Source organism: Sciurus carolinensis, chromosome 4 (genome assembly GCF_902686445.1).
Source record: "Sciurus carolinensis chromosome 4, mSciCar1.2, whole genome shotgun sequence".
Taxonomy (NCBI): Eukaryota; Metazoa; Chordata; class Mammalia; order Rodentia; family Sciuridae; genus Sciurus; species Sciurus carolinensis.
Genome location: NC_062216.1, coordinates 64,826,159 through 64,848,827, shown reverse-complemented (window position 1 = coordinate 64,848,827; position 22,669 = coordinate 64,826,159). Strand labels below are relative to the sequence as shown.

Genomic DNA, 22,669 nt, shown 5'->3' with positions numbered 1-22,669 from the left:
CCTTATACTTCCCTTAGTTCTGCAGTGACCCAGAAACCCCAGATTGGGGACTATGTGAGCTGGGTAGGGGAGGATGGCAGGATGTGGGGACCCCGTGAGTGCTATTTTAAATGATTTCTAGAAGTTGGTTTCACTCATCTGTTATCATGCTAGTAGGCGAGAAGTTCTTCTTTATTTGTAGACTCCTCTTTGTGCCTTTCTGCTACCTCCACCCTATGTCTTCTCTGCCTCTCAGAGGTGGGCTTTCCCACCACAGTGTCATGCTCACCCATGAATACTTCACATCCAAGCAGCTGACACTGCTGAGCAAGTCACAGAGACAATAACAATGCAGGCCATGGTCCCTGCCCTCTGGATGCTTGTGAGAGGATGCAAGCATTTAGTTATAATACAGTATAAGATTTAAACAATAATTCAAAGACAGCCTGAGCTAGACAGTGGCAGGGCATTGTTAATGACCTAAGTCATGATAAAAATTAATAAAGCAACTACTGGTTTTATCCAGCTCTTTAAGATGGACATTGTACTTCTCAGCCCTTAATGCACTTGAACTTCACACTGACTCCACAGGTAGACGGATAGAGATGATACAAGATGATACAATCATCATTATTCTCTATATTCTACTGAAGAGAAAACCAAGAGTAAGAGAATTCAAAGCTAAGAGGTGACAGGGACAGACTAGATGATCTTGATTCAACACAATTGCAGCTTTCCAAAGTTAGAAGAACAAGCCATCAGTTCAGACTGAGGTGCTCATAAAATATATCTTGAAACTTGCGCAGGATCTCAGAAAGAGAGAATTCAAATGGGTAAAGATGGAGGTAGGGTGATTTCCAAGCAGATGGAACTCACTGGAAAACAATTGTCACAAAGCTGCTTAGAGGGCAGAGGCCTGCCTTGCTCAGGCATTGGCAGTGGTGGGCATGAGCCCCCTCCTCCAGAGAAACCATTCCCCCACCACTCCCCAGGCCATGTGCCACCCCTATTGCCACACCAGGTAGCTGAACCTGGCCCCCACAGCCCATCCCCACCCTACAGCTGGAAGGGGCTGAGTCCAGTAAGAAACACAACAGCTGCTTCCTGTCCATCCACTGTAGCTCCTGGTCTGAGTAGACCACCTCATGGGGCCGGGGCAGCAACACCATCAGGAGAGCCTGGCTGGTCTCCTTCATGGTGCCCACTCAGACTGGAGCCCCTGGGAGGCAGTTCTATGGCAGTGACAGCAGCCTGGTAGAAGTGGTAGGTGACTCCAAGAGGCACCGCCAACAGGGGAGGGAGAGGCCAAGGGCAGCAAAGGGTCTTGGCATGGAGAATAGAGAAGAAAACACCTGGTTCTTTTCCAGATTAGTTGGATGTCAAGTTTCTGAGTAGAAAGACCTTCATGGTCAGGGGTTGTAAAAGGGTCCAGAGTGCAGAACATTATGAGCCCACAAGATGCTGCTGGTTTCGCTGAGGCTGGGTGATGCAGAGGGAGAAAGAAACCACAGGCAGTGAAACCTGTGAAAACCAGCAGCATGCTGTGACTACTCACAACATACGCATGAGCTCCCGCTGCTTTTGTGCATGGAAGGTCGGGTCAAGGTTCTCAGACCTGACTGCTCAGGATGACTGGCAGAGCTCTGGAAACCCATGACAAATTAAACAGATTTTTCCAAAGCTCTTAAATGACTCTAATGTACAACCAGGATTGAGAGTCACTGGTTTAGAACCAGAATCTCAATTCCACTCTCCTCTGTCTGGCACCACATCTTAAGGGACCTTTAACATACTGGAACAAAATCAAAGGAGAGTGACCAGAATGACAAGCTTCCTAGAAACATTTTCAAAGGAAAAGTGCTGGAGGGAATTAGAGAAATCCCGGGGAGGTAGGCTGCGACACTGTCTCCACCCTCTAATAGCAGCTCTGCTTCTCTCCATCCCCTCCCCTGGTAGGTCTTGATTTCAGAAGGACTGGGGCAGTCTGCTCAAGATGCCAAGTTCATCGAGGTCACGACCCAGGAGCTGGCGGACGCCTGCGACATGACAATAGAGGAGATGGAGAACGCGGCCGACAGCATCCTCAGTGGGGGCGCCCAGCAGAGCCCCAACGGCACCCTACTACCTTTTGTGAACTGCAGGGACCCGGGGCAGGACAGGGCGGGCGGCGAGGAGGACGGGAGCTGTGCGCGCGCCCTGGGGCGAGGCTGGAGCGAGGAGGAGCTCCAGGACAGTAGGGTCTACGTCAGCAGCCTGTAGTCGCAGGGCTGGGAGACGCCGGGTTTTTAAAATTTGTTTCAATGTTCCTAATGGGTTCCTTCCAGAAGTGCCTCACTGTTCTCGTGACCCGGAGTTAACCGGAACAGCGTCTTCATTCATTTCTGTCGGGACAAGATGCAGAGCTGGTTGGTGTGAGAGCCCGCTTTTCAGGGGCAAGAGAAGCTGCGAGGCAGTGTGTCCACCGAGCGACGGGCGAGAAGCGGGCGGAAGATCTCGGCCAAGAGCGAGGCCCGGGTGCAGGTCCTGCGCTGTCAGCCCTGCGCCGGGTCGGCGTCGCCTCCAACCCGAGAGGACCTAGGATCCCTGTGGCAGCTCGCTCAGAAAGGACCCTCGAGCAAACGGGTGTCTTTCAACTTCGCTTGTAAAAAATCATTTGCACACATTCTGAATGAGCCTCACTGTCCCCATAAAGCCAGGTCCCGTGCATTTGGAGAAGGAAGAGGGGCCAGCCCACCGGAGAAGGACGAGGAACGGCGGCGGTGGAGGAAGCAGCGCTGGGGGCAGGCGCGCGGGGATCCCGGCAGGGGCAGAGTGGCGGCTTCACCCCGAGTCCAGCGGCTGCAGCCCCGGCCACCTCCGCTCGCCACAACAGGATCCTTTTGCCTGCGCAAGCCACGCGAGCTGCAGACCCGAGTTGCAGAGCCCGACCAGCGTCAGCGGGAGCCGGGACAGGACCAAGCTGGCGCTACCGGAGGAAGGGGCCGCCAACTCTCACCGAACGAGGTGGTACTGAGCTTCCCTTGAGCGCTCTTTTGTTTTATGGTTTGACATTTTTCTTGGCAGCATGTTGCAGGGTTTTCCTTTTTCTTTTTCTTTTTCTTTTTTCTTTTCTTTTGGAGGCGGGGGTGTTTTATTTTTGTTTTCCCGGGAGAGGAAAGAAGAAGAGCATTTACAAATTTTGTAGCCACCCACCTTACTGTTTTCACTTTTGCTTTTGCGTATATAAACCAGGTTTGATTTTACTGTATTATTTAGACAGTTGCGGCTTCCTTTTTCCAAGAGGTTCAGTAGCTGCTGTAGGAGTTTTACCAGCCATCGTGTATGCCCTATAATTTGTTATAATTTAAGGGTAATTGAACATGTACTTGATAGGTCTTGCACATGAGGGGGATTGGATTGGTTTCTTTCATATGCTAGGTGTGTGGGTGGTTGTGTAGTGGATTGTCTGTGTGCATGTCTATGTTGTACGTGTGTATATGCACCCATGCAGTGTGCCCATGCACACAGATGAGTGCAGAGTTTCCCCTTTCTGGCTTAACTAAGGGGAGATCATTTTGTATTTGAAAATAAAAATAAACCTCTGTCTCTGCTTCTGAAATCAGGAACTCTCCATTTTCTCTTCCTCAAGATATGCAAAAACAGTGCAATAATATTCATTTTAAAAATATGATTGTGAGTCGTGTTGGCTTTAGAACTGTTTTAACACACAGAAATTTAAGGGAAAAAAATCAAGAAGGCATTTTTCTTCGATATATTCGTGCAATGTTTTATTGCATTGATGATGTTTCTGTTGAAACCATTGTACTTGAATTCAGGTCAGTTTCAGTATTTTCAAATATTTTTTTAAAAACTGAATTGCAATTGTGCCAAGTGAATGTAATGAATTAAGTTTATTTCTGAGTTCACTTCTTGTATATTTTGCTGCATGTTAAATAAACCATTTTGTATTTGTAGTATGACAAGCTTTACCATTGAACTCAAGTGCTTCTCTATATGTGGTTGGAGGAAAGGGAAGTGTTTTTCTTTTCAGTTGTACCATGCACCAAGTTATCCCCAGCAACAGTCATTACTCTGCTATCCACAAACAGGTTCAGACATGACTGTTTTGCATATCTTGTGTTCACTTCCTTTTCCCTGAATTCTTCCAAACTCCTGTGATAGGGTATATGTGTACCACGACTTGCTTTGAGAGACCAGGACATGTTTCATTCAGGTCTTCACTCTCTCCTCTCTGCTGTGGTTCTCTGACTCAGTTCTTGTCCAAGAACAGCCTTTCCATGAGGTGCAGTGAGGTATGAACATCCCCCTAGGAAATGGTGGCTCGCTTTTCTGCTCACTCCCAAAGCACAAAGGTTTGGGTTCCTCAGTAACTCCCACATTGACAGAGGATGAAGTTAAGGTCCAGCTGGTGGGAGGAGTGGTAGCCTTCCTTCAGACACCTGGTCTACCCAAATGCAGCTAGCCCTGCTAGAGAGAGGAAACTGGGTGAATCCTTGAACCTTACAGAAGGCACTCTCTGTCAGACTCATGTCATCCTTTCCTCACACTACAGCAGGATTCCCTCCAGACCCACACTAATGTATGTGGCAGTGAAGTGGGACCCCAACAAGAGAGAGAGTATCAGGAATTCACACTGGAGGAGGAAACAGATTTTGTGGGGGCATCTCTTATGCTCATTGGCACCTACATGGACCATCACCTTGTTAGTGCTGTGTCCTTCAATTACACCAATGACATTTGAAAAAGGACTGTTTGGGAGAAATTAGGACCCAACAGTTCACCCAGAATTTACCCACTGGATCTCTTCCAGTACCAGCTGGTTAGAAATTACAGTAGGGGGCAGTCCATTCCTTGGTGAAGATGAGTTGCACTCTTATTAACTGATTCATGGAAACATGGAAAAACGTACCTGATACTCCCAAGTTAACCGGAGTCTAGAAACAGTGTTTTTCATGGTTTTCCATGCTCAACCCACCCAGACACTCATGGTTCCTTTCAGTATTGACAAAGTCTTCTGGAAATTAAGATTAAGTCTCATTCTTTATCCTGTTTCCCAAAATTTCTACCACTGTGCTGCTGAGATTTTGGTTATGATGGGGAGGGGAGCCCTTTTGAATTGATATCTGGTTCTTGCTTACATTTGGCCCCTAGATAGAAATTTGGAATTTTGATTGATCCTACACAAGCATGCGCTTGAGCACACACACACACACATGCACACTGACCTACACATGCATGCACTTGCACACACACACACTCATGCACACTCAACCTTTTCATTCTGCTTCTCTTTTCCTTTTGAACTTCCAGTCTGCTTCACCAAGTGCCATTGTGCAATGGCATGGGCTGCAGGCTAGGCTCCTGACAACTCCTCGGTGTCCTGCCCAATGTGGTTCCCCAGCCTTTCACCCTCACTTCCATGGACTGCCTTCTCCATAGCCAACACAGGAAAGAAGACCAGAATGGTCTTCCTCCTGCACCCAATAAGAATAGCATCAGCAGAGCTAGGCATGGTGGCACACGTCTATAATCCCAGCAACTTGGGAGGCTGAGGCAGGAAGATCACAGGTTCAAGACCAGCCTCCATAACTTATCAAGACTGGTCTCAAAATAAAAAATTAAAATGGCTGGGGCTGGGGGTTGTAGCTCAGTGATAGAGCATCCCTAGGTTCAATCCCCTGTACTACCAAAAAACAAAAAGAGAGTGGCATCATCAGGGACATGGTGTCCCCTGCCATTTGGTACCAGGAAGGAAAGGGATGCAAATGAGCACTCCCTCTCCAGAACAGTGGGTCTTTCTTAGCTTGACTTAGTGTAAGATTGACATGTGGTGCTTGTCACCATGATGGATGGGTGAAACAAGTAGTGAAACCAGCGACCCATATCCACATTGGACTGAGTATGTCTACTCTCCACCATGACCATGTCAAGTCTTCTGCAGTCCTTCTGACAGCCCCTGAGTGCCAGGAGAAAAGCATCCAGTGACTGAGGACCAAAGGGACTTGAAGGAGTGCAGTCACATTCTGCAGTTTGGCAAATTTCATTTTCCTCTGATTAGCCCTGCGTCCTCTATTTCCACAAGTTTTGCCTTGGGCACCTTGAGCAGAAAGAATGCCAGCTGTCTCCTTGCTGCCTGATTCTAGACAGTTTCTGTAGAAGAGAGAGAATTTTTCCTGGGTTTCTGCTTGATTCATGAAATTTCCCCTGCTTTGGTTCAGCAGCTGTTAGGCATACCCCATTCCCACTTCCTAACCTCAATCTTCCCTTTGACTAGAATAATCAAGGTCAGGTGCAAGACTGTGTCATTCTCCCTCCTGTTTCCCTGGTTCTAAATTCCAGGTGCCTGTCACTTTCTCATAGCCCTTCTCCATCCAGGACTGACCAGTTGAAGACAGGAGGGCATCTGCTGAGTGTGCCTTCCCATGGCAAAGCCATGTCCTTGTGAGGATCAGAACACCCTGAGAAGGAGGGGACTGGAAGTCAGCAGAGGATGGTGGCTGCTCTACAGGGGACAGTTGATCCACCCCCCAGAGCCCACAGGCAGAGAAATAGAGGATTTAGGCTAGGTGTGAGTGGAACCCTCGTGGTCAGGGTGATAGCCTCATGAACCCATATTGAAAATGTTGCTAAGGAGGATAATGGCACCCTGTCCCTAGGGACATATAATAATTGAAATTTCATGGTCTAGGAGTTAGAAACCCTTTAGCAAAGAGGCTAAAAAAAGGTCATCTGACTTCCAGAAGAGCTGCTCAAAACCCACGGAGTCAAAAACTTGCTCTTAGAGTCCAGGCAAATTCTGCCTTTTAAAGACCTGCCTCTGAGAGAAATGTCACCACAAAAAACCAGAGGGGAAGTTGAGGCAAGAGAAGGGCAGGTGTTGACTCCCCAGGTGTCTGTTCCCATTTGATGGAAAGAAGTGCTCAGTTCAGCCACCCATAATGACCAGCACCATGGAGAGGCCAGAGCCTCAAGGATCTACTTTAGAAAATGAGAAAATTACAATTCCAACCCGGGGTTGTCTTCCCCACCGAGTCAGGTCACCTGGCAGATGCCCCTACCCTGCGTTAGCCATCGACAGCCTGAAACAGGCTCCTGTGAAAGGCCAGAGAAGCCCCATCTCAGCCACCCAAGGCCAGGCTCTCAAGGAGCTGCTTCTTGGGGTGATATAAGGGAAGGCTGTGAAGTGGGAAGTAACCTAGGATTTCAGAGATGAGGGATGGTGCACCTTTGCCCCTTCCTAGGAAGTCCTCTGTCCTCTCCTCCTCCCCAACTCCCCACTATCCTTCTCCCCTCAGCCTAGTGAGAGGGACAGAGTTGAAAGGAGTCCCTGTGCAGATTTTTATACTATTTCTGGTTTTACCTTTGGAAAAGTCACTGATAAGGAACTCAACATCATGCTGGTGCTTTATGGTGTGTGTGTGTGTGTGTGTGTGAGAGAGAGAGAGAGAGAGAGAGAGAGAGAGAGAGAGAGAGAAAGAGATTGAGAAAGTGAGATTCAAGTGTTTCCACAACACTGAGAATCTGGTAGAAATGTTTGCCTGGTGTGTTGGTATCTGTTGCCACAAAACAATGTTTTGTTGTTTTGTTGCTCTCTCTCTCTCTCTCTCTCTCTCTCTCTCTCTCTCTCTCTCTCGCTCTCTCTCTCTCTCTCTCTCTCTCTCTCTCTCTCTCTCTCTCTCTCTCTCACACACACACACACACACATACCATAAAGCACCAGCATGATGTTGAATTCCTTATCAGTGACTTTTCCATAGACAGCTGAGAACCTTGCAGAGGGGACACAGAAAGAACCAGAGCAACTTCCTTGGGTGGAAACGGTGCCATCTGAACCTATTAATATCATGGAATAAATACCATTTATCTGCACTGAGAAATTACTACCACTCTTAGAATCGACACTTTGTCCTGCAGTGACCTGAAGAAGTTTGGCCCACAGCCCATGAGCTGGTAAAGACCTGGGACTCTGGTATATCAGAAAAACCTTTTAAACAGGAAAACCTCTGAAACAGGAGTGGAGATTGCAGCTGGATGTGCCCAGAATGACAAAGCAGTGCAACCTCAAGAGGAGTCAGAGTTGGGATTTCCTAGAAAAATTCTCTAAAGTCTCTGCTAACAAAAAGGAACACAGGACAAAGGTTCAGTAATTAGAGAGAAGTTTCATATGTCATGTCACCACATCCAAATTCTCTCCCTTCAGATCAGGTTCCTTCAGGGGTGTGCCCCCTGTGTGAGGCATCCTGTGCATCCCAGTTTTCAGAATCTAAATAATTTGACTTGTGTGAACCTTCCAAAATGGATAACATGCCATTTATATCAACTTTCCATCCAAAATATCACTCGTGGACTTCCTCAAGGTCATTATCTGGTGGAAGCTCTGGTAGAAGAGGGCGTAGGTTTTAAAAGAGGTAATTTCTATGTGAAGACATGCAGGAATGGACTGAATAGTTCTTGGTCACTCCATGGGCCTGGAGAATTCCTACCTGGTATTCTTAGAGCCCTCAAGATTATATGAAGGAGGGTAAGGAAGAGGAGGGTGAGCCAGCACCAGGTAAGCAGGGTTCACTTGCAACAGAACCTGAGGGTGCATGTTTAAGACCCCCTTGAAGAAGTCTCTCTTGAATTGACGAGAGGAAAAGGGAGAAGTCTCCTTTCTGTAGAGCGTAAAAGTGACATCACCAGATGCTCCCCCAAGACTTCCCAACATGGAGAAACTACACAAAGTCGGGCAGGGACTTGAGAATCAAGGACAGATGGTTTGTAAATTAACAATGCTGTGCAAAGGGCTCCTTGAGAAGGCATCTCAGAGGTCCAAACGCTGTGGGCACTTCCCTGCTTCCCCACACCATCCCGACCCTGCGTCAGCTGCATCCCACCACCCGAGCTCGGAATCCATCCCTCAGCTTCCCTACCCATGGTCCAGGCACCACTCTGTAGCTGAGTCCTACCCTCCCAGAACACATGCGATTCTCCTATGCCATAGTGGGACAGAGGTTCTGCACTGAAATAGGCCAGGGGTGACAAAGGAATAACCAGGTTATTCTAATATCTATAATTGTCGGGAAGGACCGGAGAAAAAACACACAAGTTCATTAAGATGTAGGGTGACACATCCCAGTGGGTGAAGCACTGGAATGACTATTACCTTCGTAACATTGCTCTTTTATTCCAACATGCCAGAGCTACTGAGCAAAACGCCCCCCCATGTAAGAAGGTCCAGATGAAGCCTGTCCATCCTGTCCTCACATCCTCCTGCTCGGACCGCCTTCATGCCCCCAACCCAACCTGTATCATACCTGTTCTCAGAGAGAGGGGTGCCGAGAGGTGGACAGTGCCTCTGTGTCACCATCCCACACACACACCTGCACACCCCCACTCCTGCCCCTCCAGTCTCAAGGACTTCACAGTCTGCCTGGGGTAAATATTGCTGTACAGTCTGTAATCAGACCATCCCGTTGTTAAAGGTCTTGCCTGCCACGCCTTCTCGCCCTTGAGCAAGGCCAGGGATCTAGAAGGGGAAACCTTTCCAGAAGAGCTTCAGGGTCATCTCTGTGTGAGAAGCTATTGTATATTCCTGTAAGATTGCATTTTTATCTATAGAATGTTATTTTTAAAAAAAGAATTACATAAAATCAGCATATTACAGAGATACAGCCACATCAATGTTCATAACTGCTCAGTTCACAATAGCCAGATTGTGGAACCAACCTAGATGTCCTTCAATTGATGAATGGATAAAGAAAATGTGGTATATATATACAATGGAATATTACTCAGCCATAAAGAATGATAAAATTATGGCATTTGCAGGCAAATGGATGAAACTGGAGAATATCATGCTAAGTGAGATAAGCCAATCTCAAAAAACCAATGGACGAATGATATCGCTAATAAGTGGATGATGACACATAATGGGGGGTGGGAAGGGTTAGTGTTAGGGTTAGAGTTAGGGTTAGGAAGGGGGGCAAGAATGGAGGAAGGAAGGACTGTATAGAGGGAAAAGAGGGGTGGGAGGGGTGGGGGGGAAGGGGAAAAAATAATAGAATGAATCAAACAACATTACCCTATGTAAATTTATGATTACACAAATGGTTTGCCTTTACGCCATGTACAAACAGAGAAACAACATGTATCCCATTTGTTTACAATAATAAAAAAAATTAAAAAAAAAAAGAATTACAAATACATTTCTTAACAATGTCTATCTTGGTTTAATTGTTTCCTTCCCTGTTCCATATCCTTTCTTTATTCCTGTTTCCTAGAGCTCACAAAAATAAATTAATTCTCAACTATCTCAATTGTCTCAGATCCTCCAAAGGGAAGAAAGGCTGGAGCAAATACAGGAAATCAACATCCAATAAACACCCCACTTTTTGTCAGCAATTAATCTCACTATCCACTTCCTCCCTGCAGTGAAAGGGTTAACAGAAAGAATGGCCAAAGACTGAAAAGGGGCAGAACAGGAGGAATAAAATGGATAATCCATAGAATGGAAGTGTGGGGAAAAACTAAATTGGTTTGAATGAAGGAAGGAAAGAAGGAGGAGACCAGGAATACAGAGGGAAGAAAGGAGGGGGAGATAAGATAATGTATAAAGTGCTTTAAAGGTTACAAAATGCAACATATTTTTGTTGTTGTTCTTATAACTTAAACTGACTCAGACAAAGTTTCCAGAATAGTTCTCTATGTGATAATAATCTGTTCCAGGGGATTCTGGTAAGATGACAGAGTAGGCAGTACCAGGAATCTGTCTCCCCATGTGTCATCCTTGAAAGAAAGGAGAACAGCAAAATACCATGTTCAAAGCCAAATTCAGCAAGTTAGTAAGACTCTAAGCAACTTAGTGAGACTCCGCCTCAAAAGAAAAAAAAAAAAAGGGCAAGAGCTGTGTCTCAGTGTTTAAACACCCTTGGGTTCAATCCCCGACACACACACACACACACACACAAAAAAAAAAACCAGAGGGAGAAGAAACTGTCTCTGAAAAAGGCCTGATGGCAGATCTACTTAAGAAAATCTTTATAACAACTCTTTTTTAAATTATTTTATGCTAGCAATCAAACCAAACCCAGGGCCTTGTGTGTGTTATGCAAGCACTCTATTACTGAGCTACATCCCAGTCATAAACAATTCTCTTGATGATCTAAAAAACTAAAGGAAGATGTGGGTTAAGCTAAGAAAATGATGTATGAGCAAATTAGAAATTTCAGTAAATACACAAAACACCTAAGAAAATAGTAATCGTGTAGCTGATAAATACAATCACTAGAGAGTTCAAAAGCAGATTTGAACAGGCAAAAGAAAAATAGGTGAACTTGAACATGGGGCAATGGAAATGATTAATAGAGTCTGAAGAATAGAAAGAAAAAGAATTGGTGAGAAGTTAAAAGGGCCAAAGGGACCTGTGGGACACCATCAAGCCGACCAACATACACATTATGGGAGTCCAAGAATGAGAAGAAAAAAGAAAGGGGCAGAGAGACTATTTGAAAGAACAATAACTTAAAAATTCCAAAATTTGATTAGAAACATTAATATAAGCATCCAAGAATTTCAGCAAAGTCCAAGATGAACTCAAAAAGACCCACAATGAGACACATTACAATCAAACTTTTGAAAGCTAAAAAGAGAATCTTAAAAGCAAAGAGAAAGATCAACCCATCACATACAAGGGATTCTCAATCAGATCAACAGCATATTTCTCATCAGAAACTTTGGAGCCCAGAAAGAAGTGGATGATATGTTTGAAATGCTAAAAGAAAAAAAAAAATCAACCAAGAATTCAATGATTTGAAACTCCACTTTTTACTTTCTGTACAATTTCTACATGCTTCTAAATGCTAGCATCATTGTGACTTTGGTTTATAACTCCACATTTTGTTTTCTACACAAGGTAAGAAATTAATGCATTTCAAAGAACTCCTACTCCTGTAGCTCAGTGGGAGAGTGCATGCTTAGCCCACAGGAGGTCCTGGGTTCAATCCCCAGTACTGAAGAAGAAGGAAAAGAATAGAAATAATAGAGGGGAATATGTCATTTTGTTACTTTATCAACTGCAAGAGGAAGAGACAGAACTGCAAGGAGAAGGGTTTTTGTATGTTATTGAAATTAAAATTATAAATTCAAATTAGAGTGTATGAATGTTAAATTTAATCTCTATGGTATCTGGAAAGAAAATAGCTATAAAATATACACAAAAGAAAATTTAAATGTTTACTATTTTTAAAAAATCAACTAAACACAAGACAGTTATGCAAGAAAAGAGAGACAAAATAAAAATCCATATGCCATATAGAAAACAAATAACAGAAGTAAGCTCCTCCTTAACAATAATTACTTTAAATTTAAATGGATTAAGCTCTCAAATCAAAAGACAGAGATTTGCAGAATGAATTTAAAAAAAAAAAAACATGAACCAACTAGATGCTATCCATAAGAAACTCACTTAAGCTACTAAGACACAAATGGACAGAAAATAAGTGATAGTAAAAGATATTCCATGCAAATAGTCACCAAGGGAGCAGAAATGGCTATACGAATACCATTTTAAAAAATAGGCTTTAAGTGAAGAAAATAAAAAAGAGACAAAGAAAGATATCATACGTCAGTAAAAGTTCAATACATCAAGAATCCATAACAATTGTAAATAGTTACATTGGTAATAGTAGACCATCAAGCCTGGGGCGGGATGCGTGGCCCTGCCTCGGCATCTGGAACCCCAACTGGGACAGGCGAAAGCCACTCTCTCTGGTCAACCTGAGGAAGAGGAACGTGGAATCTGGAGAAGAGGAGCTGGCATCCAGGCTGGACCACTAGAAGGCCAAGGCCACCAGGCAAATCTTCCTCATCAGGCATCCCCAGTACCACATGGGCGGCTGCCTGGAAAAGGACCGTACTCTGACCACACTAGGTCAGGAACAGGCTGAACTCACAGGGCTCCGATTTACCAGCTTGGGATTGAAGTTTAATAAAATTGTCCATTCCTCCATGACCCGTGCTGTGGAGACCACAGACATCATCAGTAAGCACCTGCCAGGCATCTCCAGAGTCAGCACAGACCTGCTGCGGGAAGGCGCACCCATCAAGCCCGACCTCCCATGTCTCACTGGAAGCCAGAGACTATGCAGTATTACGAAGATGTTGCTGGGATCGAGGCCGCCATCCTGAACTACATCCACAGGGCGGATGCCAAGCAGGAGGAGGACAGCTATGAAATCTTCATATGCCACGCCAACGTCATCCACTACGTTGTCTACACAGCACTGCAGTTCCCTCCAGAAGGCTGGCTCTGTCTCTCCCTCAACAATGGGAGCATGACCCCCCTGGTGATCCGACCTGATGGCCGAGTAGCACTCAGGACCCTTGGGGACACAGGGTTCATGCCCCCCAACAAGACCCCCGGGGCTTGAAGGCCCCAATGGGTCTCTGCCCTTCTCTGCATGCAGCCTGATTCAGCCTTCCTGGAAAAGGAAGGTCTCTGTCCAGGCTGCAGATGTGGAAATGTCTCAGATGTTGGAGTTAAGCAGTTGTGTCTGGCCCACTGAAAAGGGAGAACTTCGGGCCAGACAACCTGACTTCCTTCCTCTGGCCTGCCAGGACAGCCCCATGGGTGTGCTGAGGACCTTCTCAGGAGAGGACAACCTCTGCTGGGCTTTGACCACCATGGCGGGTCTGTAAGGGTGGTCACAGAAGCAAGTGACTCTGGGCTCTGCCAGAGCTGGTGAGGCAGGACAAAGTTTAACAGCTCATTTGTTCTTATTCTGAAAAACCTTTTTCACATCATTGTTTGTCCAAATATGTTCCTCATCTGGGATCTTGCTTTGAAAACCACTTTCTCACCCCAGAGTTAGAGATCCTGATACTGTAGTATCTGAAAGCACAGATGGACTTGGGTGAGAGGAAGTGAGTCTCAGTGCCGTGGTCCTTGTACTGGCCTCACCAGACAGGGTGGGTGGGTGACAGGGTGACAGCTGAGTAGGGTTATCTGGAACAAGTAAGATAGCCCTAGCTGACAGCTCCATCTTAGTCTGCTCCTGGCTTCTGTTCATCTTCTGGGCTTGTGCGTTAAAATACTTGGACCTGATATATCTTCCCCAAATATTCTGCTAATTTAACAAAAGCAGTACAGTTTCTACAAAGTGAGTATGAACATTTTAAGTAATCAGTACAAAGAATTGGGATATTTGATCCATTTCTCTGTCCTCTTTGGAAATAACTACATAATAAAATTTTAAAGGTACAAAAAAAAAAAAATACCCAAATTACTAAAAACAGAAATCAAAGTAGGGACATTACTACCATTTCTACAGAAATAAAAAAGGCTCAAAAGAGAGTTCTATGAAAAACTATATACAAAGAAATGTGTAACCTAGAGGAAATGAACAAATTCCAAAAAAAAACCTCAAAAACTACCAAGACTAAATTATGAAGTAATAGAAAATCTGAATTGACCTATAACTAAGAAGAACTTTGAATTAGTAATTAAAAATCTCTGACAAAGAAAAACTCTGGATCTGATGGCTATGAATTATAGCAAACATGTAAAGAACATCTTTTTCAAACTTTCCAAATTGAAGAGGAGGGAACACTTTGAAACTCATTCTGTAAGACCAACATTATCTTGATACCAAAGCTAGATGAAGACACAAGAAAAGAAAACTACAGACTAATATCCCTTATGAACATCGATGCAAAGAACCTAAACAAAATACTAGCCAAGAAAATTCAGAAGCATTATCAAAGGGATTATAAACCCAAAGACAATTGGAGTTATTCTTGGAATGGAAGGATGGTTCATCACACGAAAACTGATGAATGTAGTACATTACCACATTAACAAAATGGGGGCGGGGGTGCGGGGGACCCATGATCATCTTAATTGATGCAGAAGTGTGGATGTAGCTCAGTTGGTAGAGTGCTTGCCTAGCATGCACAAGGTCCTGGGTTCAATCCCCAGCACCACACACACACAAAAGAAAGAAAGGAAGAAAAATTCAACAACCTTTCAAGACAGGCACTCAACAAACTATGAATAGAAGGGCACTCTTACCATAATAAGAAGCCATATATGGAAAACACAGTGAGCATCATACTCAATACTGGAGGATTAAAGTTTCCTTTAAGATCAAGAAGGAGGCAAGGATGCCTACTTTGCCACATCTATTCAACACAACGCTGTAAGTTCTAGCCAGAGCAGTTAGGCAAGAAAAATAAAAGGCATCCAAGTTAGAAAGTATAAAGTTATCTCAATTCAGAGAGGATGTATCTTACACATAGAAAGCCCTAAAAATTTCACACACAAAACTAGGATAAATAAATTTGGCAAAATAGAAAAATATAATGTCAACGCATGAAGATCAATTGTATTTCTATACACTAATAATGAATAATTAAGAAGAAAACTATGAAAATCATTTATAATAATATCAAAAAGAATGAAATACTTAGGAATTACTCAAAGCAATGAAAGATTTACATAATTGAAAACTATTCAACATTGTGGAAAGACATAAAATAGAATTATTAAGCTATCAATACTACTGAAACCATAAGAAATTTGGTGCAGTCCCTATCAAAATATTTTTCCCTATCAAAATCTTAATAACATTTTTGTCAAAATAGAAAAACCCATCCTAAAATTCATATGAAATCAAGGGACCCCCAAATAGCCACAACAATCTTGTTATTTATTTAATCATTTTTAATTTTTACAGACTGCATTTTGATTCATTACATACAAACAGGGTACATCTTTTTGTTTCTATGGTTGTACACTATGTAGATTCACATCATTCGTGTAATCATACATGTACATAGGGCAATGATGTCTGTCTCATTCCACCATCTTTCATGCCCGATGGCAGCAGAAATGTGAAGCAAAGGATGGAGCCACAACAATCTCGAAAAATCAGAACAAAACTGGAGCTTCATACTGCCTGATTTCAAAACTTGCTACAAAGCAGCCAGAACAGTATGGTAGTAATATTAATAGACATGTTAATCAACAGAATAATGTAAAGAGTCCAGAAGTCATTCCTTATACATATGATCAATTTATCTTTGACAAGGATACCAAGACACTCCAATGGAGGAAAGGACAGTCTCTTTAACAAACAGTTCTGGGAAAATTAGATATCTACATGCAAAAGAATTAAATAAGACCCTAACCTAATATACAAAAATATGCAAAAATTAACTCAAAATGAATCAGAGGCCTAATTTAAGACCTAAAGTGATAAAACCCTTAAAAGCAAACAAAGGGCAAGATCTTCATGACATGGGATTTGGCAATGATTTCTTGGCTATCATACCAAATGTACAGACAACAAAAGAACAGACTATATTTCAAAAAAGTTGTAAGATTTGTGCATTAAAATACAGACTAAAAAGTCATGGACTAGCCAGGCTCGATGGCACATGACTATAATCCCAGCAGCTTGGGAGGCTGAAGCAGGAGGATTGTGAGTTCAAAGCCAACCTCAGCCACTTAGTGAGGCCCTAAGAAACTCAGCAAGACCCTGTCTCTAAATAAAATACAAAAAGGCCTGGGAATGTGCCTCAGTGGTTGAGTGCCCCTCAGTCCAATTCTCAGTACCAAAAAAGAAAAAAAAAAAAAAAAGACACAGAATAGGAGGAATTATTTATAAATCATACATCTGATAAGGGATTACTATTCAGAATATAACACTCAACAACAAAAGAGCAAAAAAATGATTAAAAAGTGGGCAAATGACTTAAATAAACATTTCTCCAGAGGAGATATATAAATGGGGATTGGGAATATAGCTCAGAGGTAGAGCACTTGTCTTATATATATTGGGCCCTGGGTTTAATTCCTAGTATTACAAAAAATAAAACTAATTAGAAAGTTGCATTGGGGGAAATAAAGAAGATATACAGATAGCAAATAAGGGACTGGGGTTGTGTCTCAGTGGTAGAGTGCTTGCTTAACATGTGTGAGGCACTAGATTTGATCCTCAGCACCACATAAAAATAAATAAATAAAATTAAAGTAGTATGTTCATCTACAATGGAAAAATGTTTTTAAAAAAGCAGATAACAAATAAGCACATACAAAGATGCTCAAAATCACTGATCATTAATAAAATGCAAATCAAAACTATCCACCTGTTAGGATGGCTACTATGAAGAAGAGGAAGAAGACTCTCAGATATATTTATACACCCATATTCATAGCATAATTATTCACAATAGGTAAAATGTGGAAGCAACCAAAGTTGCTTGTATGTTCCACCAAACATGGTACATAACCACAAAGGAATATTTTCAGTATTAAAAATGAAAGAGGGGCTGGGGAGATAGCTCAGTCAGTAGAGTGCTTGCCTTGCAAGCACGAGGCCCTGGGTTCGATCCCCAGCACCGCCAAAAAAAAAAAAAAAAAAAAAAAATGAAAGAAATTCTGCAATATGCTTACAACCTGGATGAACCTTGAAGATATTATGCTCCGTGAAATAAGTCAGTCACAAAAGACAAATATTGTATGATTCCATAATCCCAGTGACTCATAAGTCTGAGGCAGGAGGATTGCAAGTTTGAGACCAGCCTGAGCAACTTAGCCAGATTCTATCTCAAAATAAAAAATACAAAAGGGACTGGGGATATAACTCAGTGGTAGAGCACCTCTGGGTTGATACCAGTACTGGGGGAAGAATGGTTACAATGATCAATTTTATGTTATGTATATTTCACCATGGTTTTTGAAAAGGGGGAAATAATTTGTCCTAGAGATACATGTGTCATAGTTGAGAACAGTTTTAAGAATGGGAACCTTCCATTCTCTCCCCACCCATGACCAAGACCATTCTGGGAATTGCAGGACATCAGTCCACCATTTCTCCACTAAAGCATAGTTCTGCCCTGCCCCACTACCCAGAACCTGGACTCTGGACTCTGGAGATGCATGAGAGGAAAAGAGGAGTTCGAGGGCTGGAGAAAGTAACAGAGGATGAAACTTCTCTAAAGTTGCTGCTTGACCCAGCTTCTGGCACAGGTTGGAGGTGTGCTCCACAAAGATACAACCTGATGTGGAGTGCAGCTAACTGCAAGGTGTTATTTCCTGCCAGTAATCTATCAAGAACCCTGTGCCTTGAGCATACTAGGCAACCCTCTACCACTGAGCCTCGTCTCCAACCCCTGCAAATGACATTTTAAATCAATCAGAAGAGATTCAAGATTTGCCTTAGAATGAAAGTAGTCTCTCTTACATTTTGTTATGCTCTCTTGAATGGGATTCAAAGGAATGGAGGTAGAACCAATGCTAGAAATTAAACATAACCATGGAAGTGTATTACCAAAGCAAAGGTCATCCATCATGTGCATAGGGCCATACTTGTGCTTAATAATTTGATGTTAGACTTTTCCGTCCAGCCTGAACTTCAACCACCTCTTCCTGCATCCAGTTTACTTCTGTCCATTTCTTTCCATCTCTCCACAAAGAAGATGTGATTATTGACCTGACTGATGAGCATATTCATCATTATTTGAGCCACAGTTGCCAAAGGGCTGGATTGCTGCATGGTAAAAAGTCTGTATACGCTCTCTCTCTCACACTCTATTTTTCCTACCTCCATATAGTACGCCAAACCAAGCATTCTCTCCTTATAGCTCTACCTCTTTATATTTCTCTCCCCCTATTACCACATGGCTTGCGAGGCAAATGGTCTGAGCAGTATTCAATCTCTTACTCTTCTCAGGCACATTTGGATGTATTAGCTTAAGAGTTTATTCTGTACAAATAACAATAAATATTGGTGAAGATGTGGGACAAAGGTACACTCATACATTGCTCGTGGGACTGCAAATTGGTGCAACAACTATGGAAAGCAGTACTGAGATTCCTCAGAAAACTTGGAATGGAACCACCATTTGACCCAGCTATCCCACTCCTTGGTTTATACATAAAGGACTTAGAATCAGCATACTACAGTGATGCAGCCACATCAGTGTTTATAGCAGCTCAATTCACAAAAGCTAAACTATGGAACCAACTTAGATGCCCTTCAACAGATGAATGGATAAATAAAATGTGGTACATATACACAACAGACTAATACTCAGCCTTAAATAAGAATGAAATTATGGCATTTGCTGGTAAATGAATGGAACTGGAGACTATCATGCTAAGTGAAATAAACCAATCCTCCAATACCAAAGACCAGATGTTCTGTCTGATATGTGAATGCTAACACACAATGCGCAGGGCGATGAGACTAGAAGATAAGTGCATTAGATAAAGGGAACAGGAGGGACATGGGTATAGGAAAGACAGTAGAATTAATTGAACATAACTTTCTTATGTTTGTATAAAAATACATGACCAGTGAAACTCCACATCTTGTACAACCACAAGAATGGGATTCTAATTAGAATAAGTCATACTCCATGTATATATAATATGTATAAATATGCTCTACTGTCATGTATATCTAAAAAGAACAAATTTTTTAAAATAAAAATAACCAGAAAAAAATAGTTTATTCTGTGGTATATAGCATGAGAGGAGCATGAACCAAAGTGAAGGGGTCTTCCAGGCTTTACAAGACTTTACATTGTGCATTATTAGACATCATTCCAGCTCATAACAAAATATTACTTTTAATTATATTTGACTGAAATCTCATGCAAATAGTTTCCTAGAGAATCCCACGGGGAAGAGAGGCAGGACAGGACCTAGTTCTCTTGAGAAACTTCAATTACATCAAAATCCCATATAACCCCATCAGGTATGTTGACTATTTAGCCCAGGTGTTTTAATGATCTTCATTGACATACCACATGACAATTCTGGAGTCAGAAAATAAAGTTAACACACCTATATGCAACTCTCCGTGTGGTTTGGTTCCCGGTACCCAATAAAGCCTTCTCTCACAGCTGTGGCATGCAATTCTAGCATTAGTGTCTCCTCCATTTAACTTGAGGAATTGTTCTCAAAGCCCAGTTCATGAACCACCTTTCAAAACCACCTGGGATGCTTGGTTAAAACACAGATCCCTGGGCTCTACCCTAGCACTATTCAATCCAATTCTCAGGAGTTAGAGCCCATCAATGCACATTCTAGACAAGCTTCCCAAGTGGTTCTTATTTACAGCAAATGTTGGGAACCACTGGTGACAGACCTTGATTCTTGTTAAAATGCAAAGGTCACTGGGAATGAAAATGTAAAGTTTCTATCACGGCATTCTAGGGGGGAAGTGAAGATCTGAAGGTATAAATGAAAAGTTTGAGAGCAGAGCTTGATGGGAAATGGGGCAAAAGTTGTCAGCCCTGGCATACCAACATGGAGATGGAAGGGGAAATATGACAAAAGGTACAAGAGGGAGTTAGGCAAAATGGCCAGCAGCATCACGAAGCAAGCTTCTCCTGTTTCATCTACCTAGAAGTTTTGATTTGGCAAGGAAACCAATGAATGAGGTGAATGATCTGTCTGTTCCAAGATCCAGAGGAAGTTTAAAAACAGTTCTACCTTCTGCATATGGTTGCTGTCCTATGTGTCTTATTATGGAAGGACTTCTGCAAACTCCTTGGAGGGTTTCATGGTCTTCAGAATAGGACTATTGTCTATGCAATTCTCCCCAAGTCCTCCAGGGTATCAAGGGTTAAAGGAATGCCAGCACTCCACATCAGGTATTATACTACTGGACTGGGACTTGACAACATGAGGAAAGCAAGGAAGAGAGGATTCTCAAGTGTTGGGTGTTGGAAAGGGCCCTGAGATGTTCCCTGTATCACGGCATTCTGCAAACAGCAGTGACAGGACACTCACTTCTATCCAATAATCTTCAGGCTTGTTTTCGAAAAGGGAGAGGATCAGAGGCATGTAAGAAATAGGGTGACAATACAGTACGTTGTCTCAAACTAGAACTTTTGAGAGTAAAGAGTGCAAGCCCCCTTGGTTGTCCCAGATTAACTAAAACACTGCACACTCACCCAGGAGAGAAAGTGCAACCTGATGAGGATGGAGGGTAGGTTATCTAGCACTTGGTATTCAGAAACCTCCTTTGCCTCCACTTATGTCCTCAAAAGTCAAGAATCCACATGCTTATCAGACTGATCTTTCTGAATGGACCTAATTGTACCCCTTCTCTACACTGTGCCTTGTGTTCCCATCACAGTTGGATTAAGATCCAAAGTCTTTGCCACGATCTATCATGCCCTATATGATCTGACTCCCTCTACATCTCTGGCTTTCAGATCTCATTCCTCACCTTGTCCTTGTTCCATTCCTCACATCCAAGTATAGTAGCCTTTTTATTATCCATTAAACAGGCAAATTTATTCACTCGTGTCCCTCTCATCTCTAAACTCAGGCTTTCCATTGCTTTGTGATAGTAAAGTTTGACCCTATAATCCTATAATTTCTTCTTCACCAGCTGGCTCATTGTTAACAGGAGCTTTGTCAACAGAGGGTACCAAGGGAAGGCATGGGGAATGAAATAGACAAATTTATGTTATATGCATGTATGAATATATCACAATGATTTCCACTGTTATGTATAATTATAATGCACTAATTAATTTTTTTAAAAAGTAAGTATTCTGAACTGAATTATAATGAAAATACCAAAATCTGTGGAATACCATTAAAGGTGTACTTGGAGGGAAATATATTATCCTAAATTCCTGTATTAGAAAAAAAGAAAGTTATTGCTTTTTTAAAATAATTTTTTAGGAAATTAAGAATTTTGTAGACTATAGTTAACAATAATGTATTTTGTACTTTAAAATTGGTAAAAGTAGATTTTAAATGTTCTCACCACAAAAATTGATAAATGTGATGTAATGTATATGTTAATTAGCTTGATTTAGCCATTCCAAATGTATACATATGTCAAGACATGTTGTATACCATAAATATATGCGATTTTTGTCAATTAAAAATAAATAAAACAAACAGGAAAAAATTTTCCTCTTCCAATTACTGTTGTGGTTTATGTTTCCAGACTGTGCCTTGATACAGAATTGGTACTAGTAGTGATCTAGAGACAGACTCTCAGAAATGGGATATGGGAACGGGTTTGGTCATGTGTTCGGGTTTGAGGGTAGTGTTAATATCCTTGCCAATGGGAAACAGATGCTAGTTATATGTGACTTACAGTGACATTCCAATCAATTAATTACCAGCCATGGTTGATCATGATAAAGCGTTAACTAAAGCAAATGCCTTGGGAGCCCAAGTGTCTACTGAACTTAATTATTATGACAGTAGTGATGGCAATAAATACTGTGATGTAGGATTGATTTTTCTCAGTGCATTGCTGCACTTCTAGAAAGGAAAAGATAAGCTCAAATTCACAGTCTGAGAATCAAAACACTTCCACAGTAGCCCTAATATAACCTCTTTTCTTGCCAGGCATGGTGGTACATGCCTGTAGGCCCAGCAATTTGGGAGGCTGAGACAGAGGGATTGCATGTTTGAGGGTGGCCTAGGCAACTTAGTAAACCCTGTCTCAAAATTTTAAAAAATAATAATAACAAGGACTGGGAATGTAGCTCACTGGCAAAGCACACTGGGTTTCAATCCCCAGTACAAATAAATAAATATATATATATATACTTAGAACCCATCCATATAATGGGGATGTGGTGTCAGAGTTTCCATGGCATGCTGAGGAGGAAGGAATCCAAAGGTGTGGCGGGCGAGACCCGGGCCCGGGGTTATGCCACATGCATC

At 42.5% G+C, this 22,669-nt stretch overlaps 1 non-coding gene and 1 pseudogene across 1 annotated transcript; both read left to right on the top strand.

Moving 5' to 3' along the window:
• Window positions 1–8,441: 8,441 nt before the first annotated feature.
• On the top strand, window positions 8,442–13,388 carry LOC124982725 (serine/threonine-protein phosphatase PGAM5, mitochondrial-like; annotated as a pseudogene).
• Window positions 13,389–14,869: 1,481 nt separating this feature from the next.
• Window positions 14,870–14,943, top strand: Trnaa-agc (transfer RNA alanine (anticodon AGC)). Its single transcript has one exon. It is a non-coding gene; the product is annotated as a tRNA-Ala (tRNA).
• Window positions 14,944–22,669: the final 7,726 nt, after the last annotated feature.